We start from the raw sequence: 24,823 nt of genomic DNA on the forward strand, positions 1-24,823 counted from the left end.
TTGAAATGCTTTTGTATGTAAAAATTTCTAAGGAATCTCTTAAAACTCTACTAAAACTGAAAACTTAGTTCAGCAAGTTTTCAGGGTATAAGATCCAAGTGAGAAAGTTAATAGTATTCTGTAAAGTTGCAATGAACAAACCAGATACAAAACTTTTAGAAATTACATTTACAAAAGCATCTAAAAGAATAAAATACTTAAGAATACATTTAACGAAAAAGTGTAAACCTTATACTCTGAAATGTACAAATTATTTTTGAAATAAACTAAATATACAAGAAAAAAATACCCTCTTCATAAATTAGAATACTTAAAATTGTTAAGATGGCAATACTTCCCATATCGATCTCCAGATACAATGAAATTATTACCCGAATCCAAGCTGAATTTTTTTTAGAAATTAATATGCTGATTTAAAATGTATGCAGAATTGCAAGGAGCCCAGAATAGGCAAGTCAATTCTGAAAAAGAAGAACAAAATGGGAGTACTCACTTTTCCCAGGTTCCAAACTTGCCACAAAGTTGTGGTAATCAAGATACTGTAGTAATGACATAGGATAGACACTGAGGTGAATGGAATAGAATTGAGAACCCGGAAATAAACCCATGTGCTTACTGTCAACTCACTTTCAACAAGGGTGCCAAACCACTCAATGAGAAAAGAACAGTCTTTTCAACAAATGGTGCTAAGACAACTGGAGAAAAGAGCTAAAACTATAAAGCTCAGAAGAAATCATAGGGGAAAGCAATTTCATGCCTTTGTATTTGGCGATGGACTCATAGATATGACATAAGAAACATAAGCACTATGAGAAAAATAGATAACTTGGATTTCATCGAAATTAAATCTTCTGTGATTCGAAGGGTGCTATCAAGAACATGAAAAGACCACCCAGAGAATATATTTGCAAGTCATATACTTATGATAAGACACTTGTATCTAGAACATACAAAAAGCTTACACAACTTTTTAATAAAAAGACAAATAGCCCAACTTCAAAAAAAGGTCAAAGGATCTAAATAGACACTTGCCCCCCAAAAGACATACAAATAACCAATGAAAAGATGCTTGGCACTATTACTCATCAGGGAAATGCAAACCAAAAGCATAATGAGATACCATTTCATACCTACTAAATGGGTAGAATAAAAAAATCCGATAATATGTGTTTGTGAGGATATGGAGAAATCAGAGCCCTCATATATCCTACTGGAAATGTAAAATGATACACACAATTTAGGTATGGCAATACCTCAAAGGTTAATCATAGACTTACCATATGACGACCCAGCAATACTATTTCCAAGTGTATGTCCAAGAGAAATGAAGGCATATGTCCACACAAAACTCGTACACATATGCTTATGGCAGCATTATTCATAATAGACAAAAGGAGAAAACTCAAAAGAGCATCAGTTGATGAATGGTTAAGCAAAATGTAGCATTGTATATCCATGCAATGAGATATTATTTGGTCATAAGACGGAATGAAATACTAATACATGCTAAAACAAGGATGAACCTTAAAAGTATTATCCTAAATGAAAGAAGCCTAGGGGCACCTGGGTGGCGCAGTCGGTTAAGCGTCCGACTTCAGCCAGGTCACGATCTCGCGGTCCGTGAGTTCGAGCCCCGTGTCAGGCTCTGGGCTGATGGCTCAGAGCCTGGAGCCTGTTTCAGATTCTGTGTCTCCCTCTCTCTCTGCCCCTCCCCCGTTCATGCTCTGTCTCTCTCTGTCCCAAAAATAAATAAACGTTGAAAAAAAAAAAAAAAAAAAAAAAAAAAAGAAAGAAGCCTATCACAAAGACTACATATTACATCGTTTCATTTACATGCAAATCCAGAATAGGGAAATCTACTGAGCCATAAAAGTAGTTTGATGGTTGCTGAGGGCTGAGAGAAATAGAGAGACAGAAAGTCACAGTTTAATGGTATAGGGTTTCTCTTTTTTCCCTCTATATTGAGATATAATTGACATACAATATTATGTATGTTTATGGTGTATGTATGTATGTTTAAGGTGTACAATGTTAATATGACTACCACAGTAGGTTCACAAGTACATCATTTCTTTTTTTTATGGTGAGAACATTTAAGATCTACTCTTCAGTGATTTTCAAGTATGTAATACAGTATTGTTAACTATCATCACCATGCTATACATTAGATCCCCAAAACTTATTCAACTTATAACGGAAAGTTTGTCCTTTTTGACCAACATCTCTCCATTTCCCTGAGCTCCAGCCCTTATTAACCACGATTCTACTGTCTGTTTCTATGAGCTGGGCTTTTTAAATAAATGATATCATACATTTGCTACAAGTGGCAGAATTTCCTTCTTTCTCATGGCTCAATTATACATATGTACTTATATACAGACATTCCATCTTTACCCATTCATATGTTGACACGCCCTTAGGTTCTTTTATTATCTTTGCTATTGTGAATAATGCTGCAGTGAATATGGGAGTGTAGATATCTCTTCAAGATCCTGATTTTATTTCCTTTGGAATATATACCTAGAAGTGGAATTGCAGGATCACATGGTAGTTCTATTTTTAACTCTTTGAGAAACTCCCATACTGTTTTCCATAATGGTTTTATCAATTTACATTCTTTTTAAAAAAAAATTTTAATGTTTTTTTTATTTTTGAGAGCAAGAGAGACAGAGCATGAGCAGGGGCAGAGAGAGAGGGAGACACAGAATCCAAAGCAGGCTCCAGGCCATCAGCACAGAGCCTGACACAGGGCTCGAACTCACGAACCATGAGATCATGATCTGAGCCGAAGTCAGTTGCTTAACTGACTGAGCCACCCAGATGCCCCTATCAATTTACATTTCTACCAACAGTGCACAAGGGTTTCCTTTTCTTCACATCTTTACCAGCACGTGTTAGTTTTTGTCTTTTTGATAAGAGCCATTCTAATAGATGGGAGCTAATATCTCATGGTAGTTTTGATCTGCATTTCCCTGATGGTTAGTGATGTCGAACATCTTTTCATGTACCCATTGGCCATTGGTATATCTTCTTTGGGAAAAGTCTATTCAGTTTTTCTACTCACTTATTAGTCTTTTTGGGGGGGGGGTTGTTTTTTACTATTGAGTTGTATGATTTTTTTTAAAGATATTCTGGATATAAACCCCATATCAGATATATGATTGGCAAGTATTTTTCTGTATGTTGCCTTTCATTTTGTTGATTGTTTCTTTTGCTGTTAAGCAACATTTTAGTTTGACATTAAAATATTTAATGATTTTTGCTTTTGTTGCTTATGCCTTTTGTGTCATATCCAAAATACTGTTGCCAAGACTAATGTCAAGTAGCTTTTCCCTTGTTTTCTTTTAGGAATTTTATGCTTTTGGATCTTATGTTTAAGTCTTTAACCATTTGCAGTTAATTTTTGTGAGTTGCATAAGATAGGGATCCAATTTTATTCTTCTGCATGCAATGGTCCAGTTTTCCCAGCATGATTTATTAAAGAAGCTATATCATTTCTTCATTAAGCATAAGCTTTCTTGTCAAATATTAATTGACCATATATATGGAGTTTATTTCTGGCCTTCTGATTTTGTTTCATTGATCTACATCTCTTTTATTCCAGTAGCATACTGTTTTGATTACTATAACTTTGTAGTCTAGTTTGAAACAAGGAAGTGTGATACCTCCAGTTTTCTTCTTCCTTATGATTGCTTTACCCATTCAGTCTTTTGGGTTCCATACACATATTATATCTTTTTTTTCCCTATGTTTGTGAAAAACACCACTGGAATTTTGATGCAGATTGCTTTGAATCTATACATGGTTTTAGGTAGTATGGTCATGTTAACAATACTGATTTTTCTCTTCCACAAACACAGAATATATTTCCATTTATTTGTGTCTTCAATTTCTTTCATCAATGTATTACAGTTTTCAGTGTATAGATCTTTCACCTCCATAGTTAAATATATTTGTAAATATTTTACCATTTTTGATGCTATTGTAAATGGGATTGTTTTATTTTTAGTTATTTTGCTGTTAGTGTATAGAAATACAATAATTGCTCTATGTAAACATTGTATCTGCATCGTTACTGAATTCACTGAATTCACAGTTTTTTGGTGGAGCATTTAGCATTCCTACATCTAAGATCATGTTGTCTTTAAAAAAAAAACAAGTTTACTTCCTCCTTTCTGATTTGGATGCCTCTTATTTCTTTTTCTTCCCTGATTGCTCCAGCTAGACTTGCAGTACTATGTTGAAGAGAAGTCGTAAAATGAGTACCCTTGTCTTGTTGTGATTTAGGGGGAAAGCTCTCAAATTTTCACTGTTGAGTATGACGTTAGCTGTATGTGTGTTATATACGCTCTTTAATTATGTTCAGGTATGTTCCTTATATACCCAATTGGTTGAGCAATTTTATAATGAATGGGTTTTTTGGTCAAAGGCTTTTTTTGCATCTATTGAGATTATCATATTATTTTTATCTTTCATTCCACTGATGTGATATAACACATTTGTTGATTTGTATATATTGAACCAACCTTCCATCTCAAGGATATATCTCACTTGATTATGGTGTATGATCCTTTCAATGTGCTGTTGAATTCATTTTGCTAATATTTAGTTAAAATATTTGCATCTATAGTCATCAGGGGTATTGGCCCGTAGTTTCCTTTTCTTACAATGTTCTTATTTGGCTTTGGTATCAGAGAAATGCTGTAGTATAAGTTGTAATGTTTCTTCTTTCAGATTTTGAGTCTTTGTTTTTCTTAGAGAAGCTAAAAATTTTTCAATTTTATTTATGTTTTCAAAAAGCCACCTCTTGGTTTCATTATTTTCTGGTCTCTATTTCATTTATTTCTACTCTGATGTTTGTTATTTCCGTTCTTCTACACACTTTGGGCTTAATTTGGTATTTTTTCTAGTTCCTTAAAATGTAAAGTTACATCGGGGCGCCTGGGTGGCTCAGTCAGTTAAGCGGCCGACTTTGGCCCAGGTCATGATCTCGCGGTCCGTGATTTCAAGCCCCGCGTTGGATCCTGTGCTGACAGCTCAGAGCCTGGAGCCTGTTTCAGATTCTGTGTCTCCCTCTCTCTGACCCTCCCCCGTTCATGCTTTGTCTCTCTCTGTCTCAAAAATAAATAAACGTTAAAAAAAATAATAAATTTTAAAAAAATGTAAAGTTACATTGTTTATTTAAGTTTTAACAAAACTATTAACAAAACTATTTTTCCACCTATTTCACAGTTTTTGGAGAAAACTTGGTTTCTTATTATGAAATCCTGAATAAACTGACTTGGAAAAGAGAAAAATACTACGTCAGAAACAAGGAGACAAGCATACAGATGGTTTTATTTTGTACATCATTTTTCAAATATATCAAATTTAAAGAGCTCATGTTTTATTGATGAAACACACCTAAAAATGCATGCACGTTCAGTATTTCCACACAATAAGTGATTAATAAATGTTTGATTACTTGCCAATTGACTGAATGAATGATGAATGGGATACGTGTTGCAGAGGATCTGTAGAGAGAAAACTTTCACAGGTTTACTACATTACACGGCACTATGCCCATCATATGGTTGGCCCTTGACAAATATTTATTTTCCTTCTCACTCTTTCTTCTCTTCCACATGTTTCATTGACATTTTTCATAATGGTACACTTTTGAGTGGAATGGAAAAGAATATGGAGAGGAAAGACACAGTTTTCTTGAAATGCTTGCTAACCTGCCTCCAGAAATCATAAGGTGGATTTTGTACAGGGGATTTTTGAGTTGAAGAGAACATGTACTCCAAATCCACCCCATTTTTATTGTATTTAAATTACAGAGAATTTAACCATTTGTTTTGTTTCTTAGATTCCACATATGAGTGAAGTCATATGGTATTTGTCTTTCTTGGTCTGACATTTCACTTAGCATAATGCTCTCTAGGTTCATCCATGCTGTCACCAATGAATGAATAAACGCAAACAGAATCAGACCTATAAATACAAAGAACAAACTAATGGTTGCCAGAGAAAAGAGGTTAGGAAGATGGGAAAAAAATGAATGGGCGGGGGGGAGTGAGAGATACAGGCTTCCAGTTATGGAGTAAATAAGGCATGGGAATAAAAGACACAACATAGAAAACATGGTCAATACTGTGCTGGCATTGTACGGTGACACATGGTGGCTACACTTGTCATGATCATACCATAATGTGTAGAGAAACTGAATCACTAGGTTTTACAACTTAAACTGATCTAACATTGTGTGTCAACTATACTCAAATAAAAAAAAATTAATCACAGAGAATTTAAATAAGTACATATTCCCTCATCAATTTTTTTAGAAACTGATTTATAAAATGCTAATTTTCCTTTTATCTTATTGTGTCTTAATCGGCATAAGAGTTCTACATATTTACTATGGATATGACACACTAAGAAATATATTATAACGCAAAAAAATCTGAGAATTGTCTAGGGTAACTCTGAGTAATGTTTACTAACTAGTGTTATCATGGACTTATCATTATAGATTAATGATTGTTGATAATTATCGTGAGTGTGGTGAGCGTGATGTAAGTATGTGAACTGAAACCGTGTTTCAGAGTCAGATGATGATAATTTTAAGCTGAATAGGGTTATCTCAGGACTGGAAAAGATGCTCCTACTCTCCTAACCCATGCTCGGGACACACCTTTTAACTGATCATTTTTTCTACTGAACCTGGGCAAAATGTATCTCTGGACCAAGCAGTTACTACCAAGTATTTACAACTAAAACAAAAAGTCAAATCTATCTTTCATTATAGGATAAAGATAATTCAATTGCCATATTGGATAGAACATCTCTCAGGCAAGAAATGTAAATTAGGTAGATAAGAAATAGTTTTGGAGACATGATCAGGCATTTGGTATTTAATCTGTCCATAAATAATACAATTCCAAAACTATAGTATGGCCCCTCAAGTCAACCTGCTCAATAGTTGGCCAATTGCTGGAAGACCAAGAAACCAGGCAAAAGTGCCTATAAAATACAGCCAGATCTTTGGTAATTACTGTAGATTAACTCAATTCCAGAATTTGTTTAAAACATAGACTATATTTAACGTTGATCTCAATACTGTGCTGGGTAGTTAGGTTTCAACTACAAACAAAACATTATACATACTTGCCCTCCAGATATTGGTTTTTATACTAGTCTTCTTCCCTATTACTATTTCTTTATTTTCCACTAATCTCTGGCAAAATTTTTGTTGAATATGTCAGCCTGTCTCAGTCTTGATAAGAGAAAATAGGGAGAGATCTGCCACCATAATTGGATCAAAATCTGAAAGTCCCGAGAACACGCTTCAGATTTGGCATGATATCCAAATTAAATCATAGAATCCCAAGGGGTTAAAATTCAAGACAGTGTGAATATTTGACAATGTGTGCTCCTTTTGGGGGGAAAGATAATATCTATATCATTCTCAGTGCCCAGAAACTCCTCCACAGACATGATGGAATGCTAATTTCTATTTTCTCTACTCAGTAATAGTGACAATGCTGTCATAATAAAGAAGTTCTTAAAATTTAACAACGGCTTTGAGGAAGAATGTGATTTGATACTGAATTTATCTCCTAATATTAAGGAACTATAAACCTGAATACAAAAAATATAGCTAAAACACAATGTAAAGAACTTAAATTAGGAAATGTAAAGTCCTCACAGAAAAAATAATAAGCTAAATTTAAAGAAAAAAATACCTTTTTTGACTTTATAAATTAGGACAAGAGTAGGCAGGCCAAGAATGTTAGCACAGGGGTGCCTGGGTGGCTCAGTCAGTTAAGCATCCAACTTTGGCTTAGGTCATGATCTCGCGGTTCATGGGTTGGAGCCCCATGTCCGGCTCTGTGCTTACAGCTTGGAGCCTGGAGCCTGCTTGGGATTCTGTGTCTCCCTCTCTCTGCCTCTCCCCTGCTGGCGTTCTGTCTCTTTCTCTCTCTCTCTCAAAAATAAAATAAAAGAATTAAAAATTAAAAAAAAAGTGTCAGCACAAAAATTATTTTAGTTCAGTTATTCCTAGTTACTATAAGATAGATGGTTCAGAAAGCTTAATTATTTTAAGGGTAGCAAGATACACTTCAATACATTTTTTTACTTGAATTCTTCCTAAATATACCTGAGAAAGTTAGTATTCCCAAGCACTACTTCTTTAGCATTGTAGATGATAACTAAATTCTCTCATCTCACTACAATTCTTCCTATCAGATAATCCCTACTAATTGCCCTCATCTTTATTTTTTCTTTGCATACATACAATATTAGCTAAGAACAACATACAGTTTGCCATCTTCCAGCTAGTCTGATTCAATATACACTTGTGAGAAATTGCACTAAATGCTAACGCCTCAGAGATGGATGATATACAGCAAAACCTTGGATTACGAGTAAGTTGTTATGCAAGTGTTCCACAAGACTAGAAAACAGTTCTAATAAATCTTGATTTGATAAGCAAGTGATGTATTGCATAACAAGTAGCAGAATGTCACATGATCACAACTGAGCCAATGGTTCTTGAAATTCGCTTTGATATATGAGTGCTTTGGATTATAAGCATGTTACCAGAATGAATTATGCTCATAAACCAAGGTTTTATTGTACATTTCCTCTCTGGTTCAACATAGGAGAAAAATATACAACCTATATTCAGAATCTAATGTAATTTGTATAGAACTATATACCAGTTCTAAGTGACAGAAGAAGCTAGTTACAGTCATTATTATCAGGGAAGATTTCACATACCTGAACCAGTCATAGGTAATAGATGTACACCAGGTCAAAGGTGTGTGCGTGTGTGTGTGTGTGTGTGTGTGTGTGTGTGTGTATGTGCGCACGCGCGCGCGTGCGCAGGGTTGGGGGGGCAATTGGGGAGCTGAAATTGGGTAGAATGAGGAAAGCAGACACAGTGAATATTCTGAGTGAAGGAAGTTCATGTTCAAACACAGTATTAAAATGGCTGGAACTCAGGTTTCATCAGAGGGAGTGTTAAGCACTAATGCTGAAATTTAAACATACTTCTTAGGCACTGGAGGAGGAGGAACCAAGAGTGTTATGGGAGCATGAACTAGGAAAGGCAAATATCCCAAAAATGGATGTCAAACAGCTTTGTGGGGACAGCAACATCTACACAGAGACCTACTTTAGTGATGTGCCCTACCATCCACCCAGGTCCTCATGATAGAAACCAGGTCACCAAAATCACTTCCTTAGATTATTTCAAAGGTAGTGGAGATTATCTTGATTCTACCTTGGTTCATCCAGGTTCAGACTCAACAGACTAACATATCCTAAAAATGAAGATCTTAGCCCAATTAATGACTTCTATAGTGACACTGTCCAAATTAATAAACGTAATTTACAAAAGATTTTGAAATATGGCCGTTTACTTTTTCAGACTTATCTCTACCACTATGTCCCCCTACACTCCAAAATCCTGTCATACTGAAGTTCTTTTAGCTCCTCAAACCTGCCATGCTCTGTCTTCCTCTAAGTCTCTGCCTGGAACCAGTCCTTCAGCACAGAATACAAGGCTTCTCTTTTGTCTAGCTCCTACTTATTCTTCAGTTTCTTACTTAGATGTTTATTTCTTCCACAAAGGAGGTCCTGACTCCCCAAATCCCAATCCATGTCTCTCCTAGTGCTCTTACTTCAGCATGTCCTCTTATCCTGCCTCCAACTTCTCTCTCATGAACAACCTGACCCAACCAGCCTCTGAGAAACAGGGACCACCTCTGTCTTTTTCACCCTTGCATTTATAACTGTCAACATAATACTTGGCTGACAGGAGGGGATCAATAAATGGTAAATGATGTATAAAATGGAAAACAGATTTAAAAAATGTAATATTAAATATAAGCTCCAATATAAGTGTTGAATAAGAACTACCAGTACAAATAGTAAATAGTAAATCAATCCCCATTTACTTTCTCACTCATTAAAAGTTACTACATGACTTGGGAACATGGTTCCTTAATGAAAATTTCATTAAGAAGCAACTGTCACTTTATTAAAATTAATGTTTGAAATGACCATGCTTTGTATTTCAGGTCAAAACCTGGAATCAGTCCTTCCTAACGTAGACAGACATTCTTTAATTATATTTATCAAACCTATGTAAAATACTATGGGAGTAAACATTATCCCTATTCTCCAAAAAGGGGAGTTCCAAGAAAACTCGGTCATACTCATTCTCTGTGTCCCTGCATAATATTATTTTTTTCAGGAGGTGCAGAAATAAGTTTAATTTACATTTTTCTTTTGGCATTTTTGAAATCTACCCATTTGTGAACTTCTTACAAACAAATGTTAAAGTATATGATTATCTTTTGGTCTTTATTGATGTTTTCCAGTGTTGTGAAACTTTCATGCCCAGCACATATCTTTATTATTGCATGTGTTCTACTATAGGCAATAATCTATGTATACAACTGCCTCACTCAATGGGCTGGATTTCTTTCAGAGCAGAACGCATTTTATTCATTTCTGCATCCTCAGAGCTCATAATGATGCCTGGCAAACAGCATATCCTCAGCACATGCTCGTTCAACAGATAGAATCAATATTACTTATCAACTTTGCAAATCTAGTACTTCGATCATATTAAACACCTTAGTGAATTAGAAGAGCATACTATTTGGTCTTCTAAAATGCAAATGGAATCACATCTTGTCCCTGCTGAAAAATCCTCTTCTTGTTCCCTTTCCCTGTAATATAAAGTTCAAACCCTTCAGAGATCCTTCATGATCTGGCTCCTATCTCATCTCTTTCCTGCCTCTCCTCTGGTCCGACGCTCAGCCCAACCACCTATCATCTCAGGTGTACAATACATTCTTCCTATTCTTTAGCACCACTGGCTGCTTATCATTTCCTTAACTTCCTGCATTGTTTCATTCACTTACATTCCTATTACGAATAATGACAGATCCTTTTCATTTTGTCCTGAGGCCAAATAAAATATTTTGTAATAGGTTTTTTTCCCACTTGATTCTCATTGCATTTGCCAAATGCCTAGCACTTAACTCAGGGCTTGGCACAGAGTAAATAGCAAATACTTGTTGATGACTAAACAAAGGATCGTTAGCAATAAAGATGACTCCCTCACTTTATGAGTTAGTAAACTGAGCTAAATTTGAGTTAATTTCTTTGAACCCACCCAATTTAGTCAGTTGCAGAGATCTGAACCATCTTTCTTCCCTTTTCTGGTTGGAAACTATTTTTCTTTTAAGATCCAGGTAAGGCGAGATTTTTTTCAGAAAAAAAAAATCTTTTCTGTTCCCCCCAAACTTTCATTCCTGCCACTCATCTCAATAAAGTGAGTCATTCTCTTATACATGTGGCTTGTTTACAATCCTAAATGACTGCACATGGTGGACTGTCACACTGTAATGTGTTTAATGTCTCCCTCTGGATGCTCCTGGAGCACCAACCTCTTTACATTTCTTTATTCCCGGTGTTCAGTATGTAATTGGTACCCAAAATTATTTCCTAAATTCAGATGAAAAGTCAGTGTTAAGATACTGTGTTAATATCAATTTAAACTTATATTTAATTTCCATAATACTATTACTGTAACCACCTTGAATTTTTTAAAAAAGCACACAAAGCCAATGAACTGTTTTACTATACATGTCTTTTTCTGAGGAAACCATGTATTGAATCATCCCTCAGTTCCTTGAAATGTGCTTTTGTTCTCACCACTCAAGTGAAACTGCCTTCTGGATGGTCTCCGGGGACATCCAAGTCAAAGGTTTCTTTCATTTTTCCTTCTCCTCTATACCCAAAATGATCCATCACCACCCTTTCTTGTACTCTGGGACTGGATGAGCCAGGTTCTCTGTTTTCTGCCTCTCTGTCAGTTTCACATCCATCCGTCCTCACTGCTTTCTCTTCTTTCAGCCAATAGAGAAAAGCTTGGGTCTGCTGGCTGGCCACTTCCTGCCTGGCTTCCTGTTTACACAGCAGGTGACACCTGCTTCTTTCTTCCTTAGTCTTTCTCCTCTCTGTTGGCTTCACATTTCCACCTGTCATCCATTCATGCCTAACTGACCCTCTAACATCTGAAACTCTGTAAACTCAAAAAAAACTGGCACTGCTTGTACCTCTCCCTTGGAAAATTTCTCCGGACCTCCGGTCTCTCGTATCCTCAAACTATTCCATGAAGTGCTGAAACATCCATCCAAACTCCTGCCCTTGGAAAAGTTCTCTGGACCTCCGGTCTCTCATATCCTCAAACTATTCCATGAAGTGCTGAAACATCCATCCATCCTCCTGCCCAAGATCATGGTCGCTGCATGACTCTCATGCTTATAACTTTCCATGGTTCTCCATGCTCAAGGACATAAATCAAGTAGTGTATCAGGACTGGCCCTGGAAAATATCCCCCCCCCCCAATATGCTTTTATGTACTCTTAGTCCATCCAAACCCATGGCTATTTGCTTCTAGGTCATTTTGGTGAACTTCTTACATTTGTGACTTTATTCTTCCCTTTGCACCTCCTCAAACTTCTCTCATCATGACTATCCTTATTCTTTGGGTTCACGCAAACTCTTTCCTCTCTGAAACCATCTTTAATTTCCTACTTTGTGTTTTTGCCAACAGTTTTGTACATAATGATTGACATTCATCTATTTTTACCTTTTGTTTTTGTTTATGTGGTAGCTCTTTCAGAAGCAAGTCTATAGCACCCACAGTCACTGGCAGGAACCCTGCTTATACAGGAACTGAGGAACAGTTGATGAGTGGGACAACTCTGACCCAGAGGTGATTTCCTCAAATAATACTAGTTTTGTTGAGCTTTTCAGTGTTACAGAGGCATCTCTGATGAGAAGGCTAACACTAGGAATATTATCTCACTTCATAAAAATGTAGAAATAAGTATCACTGGTTAATTTTGGTCTTTAAAAATTTGCTTTTGGGGCGTCTGGGTGGCTCAGTCGGTTGGACATCCGACTTGGACTCAGGTCATGATCTCACAGTCTGTGATACTGTGAGCCCCACGTCGGGCTCTGTGCTGACAGCTCAGAGCCTGGAGCCTGCTTTGGATTCTGTCTCCCGCTCTCTCTGTCCCTCCCCCACTCCTGCTTTGTCTCCCTCTGTCTCAGAAATAAACATTAATTTTTTAATTTTGCTTTAAACTGGTTAAAGGATAAATAGGGGGAGCACAGAGGATTTTTAAAGGTAGTGAAAGCTCTCTTTGTGACACCACAGTGATGTACACATGTCACTATACATTTGTCCAAAACCATATAATGTACAATACCAAGAGTGAGCCCTAAGGTAAACTATGGACTTTGGGTGATTATGATGGTATCGGTATAGAATCATCAATTTTTATAAATGTACTACTCTGGTAGGGAATGTTACTGGGGAAGGGTATGCATGTGTGGGAGCAAGGCACATATGGGGAGTTTCTGTACCTTCCTCTGAATTTTTCTGTGGACCTAAAACTACTCTAAGAAAATTAAGTCTTCAAAATATTGTCTGAAACACCAAAGTGAAACCAATTTAAAAACAATCAATTGTCTTTATATTTAGTGCGCACATGTGAGAATCACAAGACCTCATAAACCTCCAAGTATCTCCTTTACCTGTCTGCAATGATGCTATCCTCATTAATTACCATATTGGAAATCCAATCAAGTCGCTGGTTTTTTGTTAATTGAAATATATTTGACATATAACGTTGTGTAAATTTAAGGTGTATACATGTTAATTTGATACATTCATATATAGCAAAATGATTGCCATTATAGCAACAATTAGCACCTCTATCCTACTGCATAATTATCATTACTTTTCAGTGATGGTAATAATTAAGACCAAATCTCTCAGCAAGTTTGATTATTATAATATGATTGTATTGTCTATATTCACTATACTATACATTAGATCTCTAAGACTTATTTACTACTTGTTGCAAATTTGTACCCTGAAACAACATCTGTCCCATTGTCCAACCCCCACCGCTGGTAAACACCATCTTATTTTCTGTTTTTACAAGTTTGGAATTCTAAATTTTTTTTAGATCCCACATGTAAGTGATATATCATAGTATTTGTCTGACTTATCTCACTTAGCATAATGTCCTCAAGTTCCATCCAAATTGCAAACAGCAAAATGTCCTTTCTCATGGGTGAATAATATTTTATATATATGTATATATAATTAATATATAGAGGATATTATATATATGCTCATATCCTATTTATCCATTCATCCTATATATTTATATATTCATATATATTTATATTCATCTGTATATATCACATCCTATTTTTCTATTCATCAATTGATATGCACTTAGGTTGTGAATAATGCTGTAATAAACTTGGGAGTATATCTTTGTGACACCCTGTTTTCATTTCTTGTAGATACATACCTAGAAGTGGAATTCCTGATTAATACTGATCCTGATTAATTCCTGATTAATACTGGAATTCCTGATCTATTTTTAATTTTTTTGAAAAACTCTCATATTATTTTCTATAGTGGCTGAACCAATTTACATTCCCACCAACATTGTACAAGGGTTCCTTTTTCTCCATACCCTCTCCAATACTTCTAATCTTTTGTCTTCTTGATGATAGGCATTCTAACAGGTGTGTGATAATATATCAATGTGGTTTTGATTTCCATTTTCCCAATGATAAGTGATGTTGAGCATCTTTCATGTACTTGTTGGCCATTTGGATGACTTCTTTGGAAATATGCCTATTTAGTTACTCTCCCCCTTTTAAATCTGATGCTTTTTGTTACTGAGTTGTTATGCACTCTTCATATATTTTGGATATTAACCTTTTACCAATATAAGGTTTGAAAATTTTTTCTCCCATTCTCTAGGTTGCCTTTTCATTTTGGTTGTCTCCTTTGTGGTCCAGAAGTTTTAAAATTTGACACAACCCCATTTGTTGATTTTTGCTTTTGTTGTTTGTTTTTAGTATTATATTCAATTAAGTCACTATTTATGGTGAAATACTCAAACGAGAATCTAAAGCCAAGAGAAATAAGATTATATACCTATTACCTGGGATATTATTCATATTCCAGATTAAGTTAAGAGTCAGCTACATAGTGGGAAGTTGGGGGAAGTCAGGTGGCAATGTGAAGAAAGTGTTGGTATAAGAAAATGGGTGAGATGAGATCAATATGATGTATTCCCACATCATTGCATATTTTTGTTCAACAAACATTTTGTAAGGAGTAAGCTTTATGCATGTAAATCACTTTAGGGTGTGACCATAAAATCCAACACTTGTACAATTTACCATCAAGCCACCTTGTCCTTATTCCTCATGGATCTTTTTCCCTAGGATTTCAAGAAAAAAAAAAAAAGATGTTCCCTGCCCGCCCCACCCCCAGCTGAGGTAATCAAGATAGATGCTATAAAGGAAGTGGCATTTGAGTTGGACAGATTCCAACAGGGTCAGGAAGATTTTAACAAGCAGAAATTGCAAGGAATCTAGGATCTATTTCTATGAGTACCTGTTATATATTCACAGAAATAGGTCCTAGAATAAATGCCTATAAAACACCTCTGGGAATATATTATATATTCCAGACTCCTGGAAAACAGGTGTAACTAAAAGGAAATAAGGAAGGAAGAAGGGATAAAGAGAGGAATAAAAGACAGTAGTATTTACTAGATGAAATAAAGTAATATGCTTCTCCAAATTGCCAGTCTCAGTAAGTACTTGGTAGGCTATTAAAAATGGACATTCAACTTCCCAAATAAATATTATGAGTTGAAAACATTTTTGCAAGACTCAGCTAAGCCCCAAACTCAGGCAATAACAACCACTAGAGCAATTCCATTTATTATCTACTTATATGAAAATGCATACAGTCTTATTTGATTGCCCCAATTGCCTATAGGTTAAGTATTATTATCCCACTGTAACTAATGAAGTATTCAGGCTTATAAGGTAAAGACTTGCTCCAAGTCACAGAGTTGATCAGAGTGGCTTCTGATCAAGGAGTAATTATGAGCCATAAAATAGCAGCTGGGGGTCTCAGCATCAAGTTAAATTTGCTGTTGCTCATTTTCAGGCCTTTCCCCATGATCTCAACTTAAATTGCATGGCTGAAATGTGGGCCAAACTTTGGGGGGTTTAAGTCCAAATTCTAGAAATTATTAGTGTAATCATAATCATAATATCATTGGGTCTTAGTTCTCCCATCTGTAAAAATGGGAATAATAACAGAGCTAAGTCCATTGGGTTATATGAGGGCTACATGAGTAAGTTTTAGAATAGTGCCTGATACATAGTAAGAACTCAGTAAGGTTACTTTTCATTATTATTCCTTGGGACGAAAGTTTATGACTTTTTATTACTTAATCCTTTTCTTTAAACTCTCCTCCATCTTATCCTTTTGACTCCAAATAAACCCAAGATCTCCATTTCACAATATTTTTTTAAATCATACTAATAACAAGATTACAGATAACTGCTTTCAGGAATATACTTTAATATTCATCACATATTTAATATTAACAAAAACAATGTAAATTTATTATATTGAGGCAAATTAGAATGTATTACTCTTGGTCTCTGGTATTGATTTTCTTCTTTTCTTCTTTCACCAAATTTGGGTCAATATCAGTGTCTCAATGAGTCTCGGTAATACCAACTATTCTGAGACACGTATGAATTACTTATGGGTATATTAACTATAGCTCTCTCAGAGTTCCTCTACCATTCTCAAAATACCCATGGACCTAATGATATTTTTAACCCTTGTATCTTATTCCAAATGACAGAATACAAATATAAAACAAACACACATACAAAACAAAAGACCCACCCCCTAACCAAAAAAACATTGAACACAAAAGCATACAAGATACAATTCCTATTTCTTTTTGAGCTATTGATTAATCATTAAATAAAGACAAAGACAATAGTTGGTCAGTTTTCATTGTTTTGTATTTTGGCCAAAAATGTCGCATATTACTCTAACCAGATTACTTATCAATACATAGCATTGATGGCTGAAGGATCAGTTGAAATTTTGTATTGAACCAAATGAACTCATACGTTTAAAAAGGAACCTAGGGGCGCCTGGGTGGCTCAGTCGGTTAAGCATCCGACTTCAGCTCAGGTCACGATCTCACGGTCCGCAAGTTCCAGCCCCGCGTCGGGCCCTGGGCTGATGGCTCGGAGCCTGGAGCCTGCTTCTGATTCTGTGTCTCCCTCTCTCTCTGCCCCTCCCCTGCTCGTGCTCTGTCTCTCTCTCAAAAATAAACATTAAAAAATTAAAAAATAAATAAATAAAAAAAATAAAAAGGAACCTAAAATGTATATTTTGCTGCATATGGGGAATTAAAATCAACGACTCTTTGCACATTTCAGGGTATAAATTTTATAAGCCCCTTGTCTTCTTCATTCTGTTAACATAACAAATGTGAAATGAGCAAACATAGACTGGATCATGCATAGATATTCACATATGTTGACTTTACCCTTTCTCTTCCTTAATAACATAACAAGAATATAAGCATATTCACTGGTAACCATGACAGCATAATGATTCAGAAGGACACTGATTTGCGTGTTAGGAGTCACTTGAATGAGTTTCAATTGCTTCATCTATAAAATGAAGCAGTTTGAAAAATTATATTATTCTACAGAGAGTTAATTTAACAGTTCCTGAATAAGGCACATATTTTTAATATATGTATATATTTTACATATATTTTACATGGTATACATAATATACTATATTTTATATAGTGCAAAAGCACTATACACATTTAAATTTAGGTTGAAAATATGATAGACACTACAAAAAATCATATGATATTATATTCTTCTTGTATATCTTTTGATTTAAAAAAAGATCCACTAAGGACAGAAGGAAAAAATGTGTCCAATAATGAGAAGAAATGAAGCCCATGTAACTCATGTAAAATATGAAACACATACATACTCTCTATATATATACATATATATATACATATATATATACATATATATATATGTATATATATATATATATGTCTCTAGGTAAAATACATGAAGACGTCATTTTAAATTGGCAGTAAAAAAAGTAAGTCTAAAATTTACCTTAGGGCTTTTAAGGACCCACTACTATCCATTTATTTACCTTTGTGCATGAAAGCAACAAATGGCTACATGCTTAGTTTTCCAATAGAGGCACCTAGTATATTGTTTTTATTTTGTAAAATAATCCATATAGAAGAGCAAAACAAATATCTGTACAATAAATGCCACTGTAAATATGTGCCACTTACCAAGGAATTATCCACTAATTGCTTTAAATATCTGCCTTTCTGGATAGCTTGCTTAACATAGTCACTATATGGTCCATAGAGTAACTAGTCCTACAAACATCAACCAGTGTGTGGGTATAGTGAAAAGCACAAGGCTGCAAAGTCAGAAGACCTAGGTTCAATAGCAGGCTCTATCACTTAACTAACTGCATAATTAATATTAAATAGCTTAGCATCCATTGGATTTTATGCCCTTATGTTTAAGTAAGGCTGATAATTATACTTTCTCTCCTTACCACACGGAGTTAGTCTGAGTTATCAATATGAAACATTACACAAGTGTTCATCATTGTTAGAGTTGACGTGACATCCAAATATCAGAACTGATATATCGGTTGTTTTCTGGCTCTTAGTTTCTTTCATGCCCTCCATCACTTGCCTAATCAAACTCCCAATTCCACCCATTTAACATTCTAAATATCTCTTAAGTCTTTGCTCTCTTTCCCATCCCTACCATCACCTCACTATGGCAGTACCTCATCCTGTTAGCAGCTTCTTCCCTTTCCATGCCACTTCAAGTCATCTTGTAACAAAGATGCCACAATGATCTACCCCAAAACACAATCTGACCATGATATTTTCCTAGCCTACATCCTAGGAAGTTCCGTCAACTATAGAGTGAAGTTCAAACTTTAACAGTGTATCTATAGCCTACTCTCATCTGATGCCCTGAACTACCTCTCTGGACTTCTCTCTCACCACTTCAGTCCTCAACATTTCTAGGTCTTAATTTAATGGTGTGTTCTTTGAGAATTTCCTACTCCCTTTTCAACAAGTAGCTGTCTCCTATGTAACCATTAAAAATTAACTGGGGAAACTTTCCAAGACATAGTTAGTAAGCCTAGAAGGCACATCTACATATCAATTAATTTCTGTATTATAACACACTTATTTACTTCTGTGTCTACCTTTCTGTTGAGTTCTTAATGACAGAGACCTTTTGTGGTTTTTTTGTGGGGTTTTTTTAGCACCCAGGACAGTTCCTAGCATATATGAGGAACATTTGTTGAATACATACTGCTGTTTCTACTCTGAGGAAGGTCTGTGCCCAAATCTTTATACAACAACCAAGAAGCGAGATATTGAAAATCATCAAATTAAAGCAACAACAAGCTGGAATACTTACACAACAAAGACCAAGATAATACTGTTCCAAAAGTAAATCCATGGCTCTTATGCTTTAAAAGGCAATCTCGGGGCGCCTGGGTGGCGCAGTCGGTTAAGCGTCCGACTTCAGCCAGGTCATGATCTCACGGTCCGTGAGTTCGAGCCCCGCGTCGGGCTCTGGGCTGATGGCTCAGAGCCTGGAGCCTGTTTCCGATTCTATGTCTCCCTCTCTCTCTGCCCCTCCCCCGTTCATGCTCTGTCTCTCTCTGTCCCAAAAATAAATAAAAAAAGTTGAAAAAAAAAAAAAGGCAATCTCATTACACCTAAATATTACAAAGAGATATTTCAAAAAATGTGCTACTTCCATTCATCATGCCTAAATAAAATTGCATAGCAATTATTAATGGTAATTATGATAAATATTTTATAAACTTTAATTTGAATGGTAATATCCATTTTGGTAAGAACTTAAAGATTCATTGAAAAAATGTCACATGGACCATTTTGGGGAAAAAATATTATTTTAATAAAGTGAAGATTGAAGGGTCTTGGGAACTGAGCCCAAAACCAAACCTAATATGCAGTATCCACAGTGACACATTAACCTTCAAATAATAATCACCCTCCTACCACAGTTACTACTTGAAATATTATTCTTTGGGGAGGTTGATGCAGAATATTTTACCATATTAAGTATAATTCAGCTAGGTCACAAATACTAAAAGAAAAAAGAGAAAAAAACAAAACAAAAGTCAATGATAGTGTTTTTAAGTTACATATTTCTCTCCATTAGAGTTCAAGTTTTGTTTTTATTCTCACTTAATAATTTTAAACATATTTATATCCAAATTTGTGTCTTCTTAGCCTGTCTTTCCCTATCTAAATTGTTCCTTGACACTTCCTCATGAGTCTCATTTTCCAAGGCTTTAATCAGCATTTCTACTTCCTTCTGAGTTCTAATGTTACTTGTTGTCCTCTAAAAATATGGGCATCTGCAAGCAGAAAATATATATCACCTAAAAGTTTTCAATGCAATGTATTTATTCTTTAGATTGGTTAATAAGATTTGTAAGTCTAGTGACTGAATTTGCATAATAATAAGCAATCAGTAAATGGCATAGTCCAGCTCGGCTATTCTTTTTAAGCATTTCTATTCAGTGTTCAGGTTTTTAAATGCTTTGTAATTATTTTTGTTTGGTATTATTCACAATAAAATTGTAAAATAGGTCAATATCAAACTCACAGCAATCTACGCTTCTCAAAGATGCTATATAATTAAACTTTAATATTCCTTCAAGGCAGAACAGAGGCTAGACTGAAAAATACTGGAAGAAAAAATTGGTACTGTCACTTTATAAATTTGTACAAAAGTACTGGAACATTTCTAAGGACTACAAGTAGTAGTACTAACTGAACATATGCGTGATAAACCTTTAGGATGAAGTTCACCAGATAGCCTCAGGTAGAGCAAGTATTGATCCAAAGCCAGGAACCCAGGGCACTCTGCATACAAATTTGCATTGCAAGAAGAATTCCTAAAACAAAATTCCAGGCACAGTCTCCTTTACAATTAAAATGATTTAGTTTTCCTATCCAGCCTCTAAAAATGTCTCCAATCCACTTCCCTACTAATTCGGCTTCTTCTTGTGCCATGTGTTCTGACTTCAACTCTTAGCATTAACTTTCCGAGTATCATCTGGGTTTAGACCTATACCACTTCACCTAACCGTTACTCCATTTTAGCTACATATAAATTTTGAAATTGCCCCACATGTTGGCTTCTAAAACATCTCCTTATCTGGTTGCCTTCATTTTCTCCTTTGGTTTTATGTTCATCCACAAGATCCTTTTATGCCACTTGTTTTTGATGTTGTTTTTGATGTGCTATGCTCCAGGTTGATATGTTTTGATCCTCTCCTCTCCTCGCTCTATGCTCTTCTGAGGTGATCCGGTCAACCACAACAGCTTTAAGCTGCACTTCTGCTCTAAAACCTTTCATGTGTTTCTTTCTCCAATCTGGACATTTCTTCTGAGCTGACACATATATCCCTGATGCCTATTAAATATATCCAGTGGATACTGCATAGGCATGGTAAACCTTATTTATCAAAAAACTACTTCTTCAAATGTTTCTCTTTTTGCATCTTGGTAAATGGAATCACCATCTACCTAGGCAACCAAGCCAATAAGCCTGGAGTCATTCTAGAATGTTCTCTGCTCCACTTCCCACATTCGATAAAACTTCATTTCTTCAAAATATTTGAGAAGCTACTATGTACCAGATATTAAGCCAGGTGCTGGACACATCTCAGTAAATAATGTAGATATCATTCTTTTCTTCAATTTCTTTTTAACATTTATTCATTTTTGAGAGAAAGAGAGAGACAGAGTGTGAGTGGGGGAGGGGCAGAGAAAGCGAGAGGGAGAGACAGAATCCGAAGCAGGCTCCGGACTCTGAGCTGTCAGCACAGAGCTCAACATGGGGCTCAAACCCACTGACCGTGAGATCATGACCCGAGCTGAAGTCAGCTGGTTAACCGACTGAGCCACTCAGGCACCCATGGTAGGTATCATTCTTATAGTCATAGAATTTATATCCTACTGGGATGTATAAAGAGGCTATTCATACTGTAGTCTATGTGAAAGACATTCCCAGGAGTTTGACAATATACAACCTATGGAGCCCTATTATATCTATATCTATATCTATATCTATATCTATATCTATATCTATATCTATATCTATATCTATATCTATATCATCTATATCTATATCTATATATTCCTATATTCATATATATATACATATACATATATATATATATGTATGTATATGTATATATATATTCCTACATCACTTTCTTCCTGGAATGCCACAATAGCTTATAACCAGTTTTTTGTCTTTTTTATACTTTCTAGTCCCTATCCTGTTTACCCTGTTTACGTAGACAAGATAATCTTCCTAAAATTCCAAGCTGACCACAACTTTATCATGCTAAGCTTACCTATGGGATACAGTCCAAAGTCCTTGAACTAGCCTATAAAGCCCTTATTGATGGAGCCACTCTATACTCCATTTCTCCACACATATTCTCTACTGTGGCCATGCTAAGCTCCTTGCAAATCTCCATGACAAGTATGCTCTCCTGTGGTTCTATGCCTCCAAACATGTTCTACCATAAATAATCCTCCCCGTCTAACTAGCTTCTACTTACACTTTGCATTCATCCCTAGCATCAACCTCTCTCCAAAGTCTTCCTTAAGAACATTATAGTCCCATGGGTGTCCTACTTTTCATCTCTCACTTCACCCTGCCATATGCCCATAATATTACTTATGGAATCTGATAATAATCAGAGGTTTGCCTCTCTTTCCTGATAGACTTTAAGCTTTTGAGGGGCTAGGACCCTAGTTCGCTCACTTCCATGTTTTTGCTTCCTACAACAGTGCCTTGCAGGTAGGAGTCCCTCAGTAAATATTCAGTGAATAAATTTATTGGTGGCAAATAGTCTATCTTGAATAATGATACTGTGTTCTTCCTCAAGTACGATGTTATTAAGTCCTACCTAGCTCCAAATAGGCAATGGTTCCCTAACCTGTGAGACCAACTCATCTTTCCTGTGCATTCCAGGGCCTTCACAATGTCCAAAAGGAGATCTCTTCTGAAAAAAAATGGTAATCTTACATTTCCTTCAAAGTTCAAGATTCACTTTCTCTAGGAAGCCCTCTTTATTACTTCAATAGAAATAGTATTTTCTTACTTTGAATTCCCAATGTTCTAACACAGAAATAGATACTTGCCTATAGTTTTACTAAGAAACTTTTCTCTGTATATGCACCCTTTTGTACCAAAACTATTTATCAGAGGTTTTATGAATAAAGAGTCCTCTCTTTGAGTTGTCTCTGCTACCTACTCCATTAATGCAAGTATGACAGGTATTTAATATCCTTCAATCTTTGAAGAAGCGAATAAAGAGTCCCTCTGGATTCTGCTCTCAAAGTGCTCCAAAACTGTTCACACAAATCCAATTATTTTCTGTATTTACCTTATTTGATATATCAGCATTGCCCATCAGAGCTGACAACTCTTTCTTGAAAGGTATACTACCCTTAGCTTCCATTCACTATACCCCTCTGATTGTTTTTCTGCCTCTCTGGCTACTCCTCAGTCAGCCCTTGGAACTGTTATTCCTTTACCAAACCATTAAACTTTAGGTTCCTTAGGGAGGTCTCCTCCCCAGGCCCACTTCTCATCTTACTCCTCACATACAACCCAAACAATCTGTGCTTTTCGCAACTTCATTTTAATAGAGTAGAAAAGTAACTTCACTGTTTAAAATGTGGAACAATGTGTTTCCAATGAGCATAGTTCCTATCATTATAATGGATAAGGGGTTAAGGAACAGAAGAGCAAACCACTGAGTAATTTTAGAAAAATATTCAACAGATACATAGCATAAAAAGGACATTCATAATCATTTAACTTTTATGAAGACTGGACGGATGTTGCAGATGGCCTGAGATTTTAAAGGCTATTTTGTTCTGTAAAATGTAACTTTGATTCAGATCAGGCTAGTGAATATAAAATCATTTGTGTTTGAGTGATTTGGCTTTAAACAATAGGGGAGAATATTTGCACATTTACCCCAGCAAAAGTTGCGGCAGCCTCCCTCAGGCAGAAGTGTTTAAGTGTCTGATGATGTATAGTGACTTGCTTAAAAGAGGATGAAACAACATACCCTCAGGCAAGCAAGAGGATCTGAATGGAGCCAATTTAGGAAGTACAGTGCCTCAGCAAATTCACAAATTAATCCAAATTAAGACATTTTGCTATGTCAAAAGATCAGTTCTTCAACTCTAAGTTATAAGAGGGTAGGGGAGGAAGGAGTCAAAATGTACATTCCATAAAAATCCTCATGTGGTCAAAAGTATACCTTGAAAAATTATAGAGCGAAAGTCACCAGCATGCATTATTTCAAACCGGTGGAAATGTAAACTTTATTTTTTTTTTACTAAATCAATCAGGACAAACTGACGGTTACAGAGGGGAAGGTGGGGGGGAAGATGGGTGAAAGAGGTGATGGGGATTAAGGAGGGCACCTGTGATGAGCACCAGGTGATGTATGGAAGTGTTGAATGACTATATTGTACTCTTGAAATATTACACTGTGTATTAACTGGAATTTAAATAAAAACAAAAAAAGAATGGGCAGTATTTCTGAAAACAGGTGTGAAGATAAAGAGATAAAAACAGAAGGACCAAGAAATAAAAATAAAATAATAAATCAATTGGGAATGGGGAGGATTATAATTTATTTTGCTATAAAGCATCTAGAAATTTAGACATGTCTGAAACATGTTTGTGTCTTTTGTATAATACAGCGTGTGATAGATTATGTGTT

General features: G+C 35.6%; 1 protein-coding gene across 5 annotated transcripts in view; it reads right to left on the reverse strand.

The window, feature by feature from the left end:
* Positions 1–24,823, reverse strand: part of NOL4 (nucleolar protein 4) — a 431,144-nt gene that overhangs the window by 193,932 nt on the left and 212,389 nt on the right. The window lies entirely within an intron of this gene.

This window comes from Prionailurus bengalensis, chromosome D3, assembly GCF_016509475.1.
Source record: "Prionailurus bengalensis isolate Pbe53 chromosome D3, Fcat_Pben_1.1_paternal_pri, whole genome shotgun sequence".
Classification (NCBI taxonomy): Eukaryota; Metazoa; Chordata; class Mammalia; order Carnivora; family Felidae; genus Prionailurus; species Prionailurus bengalensis.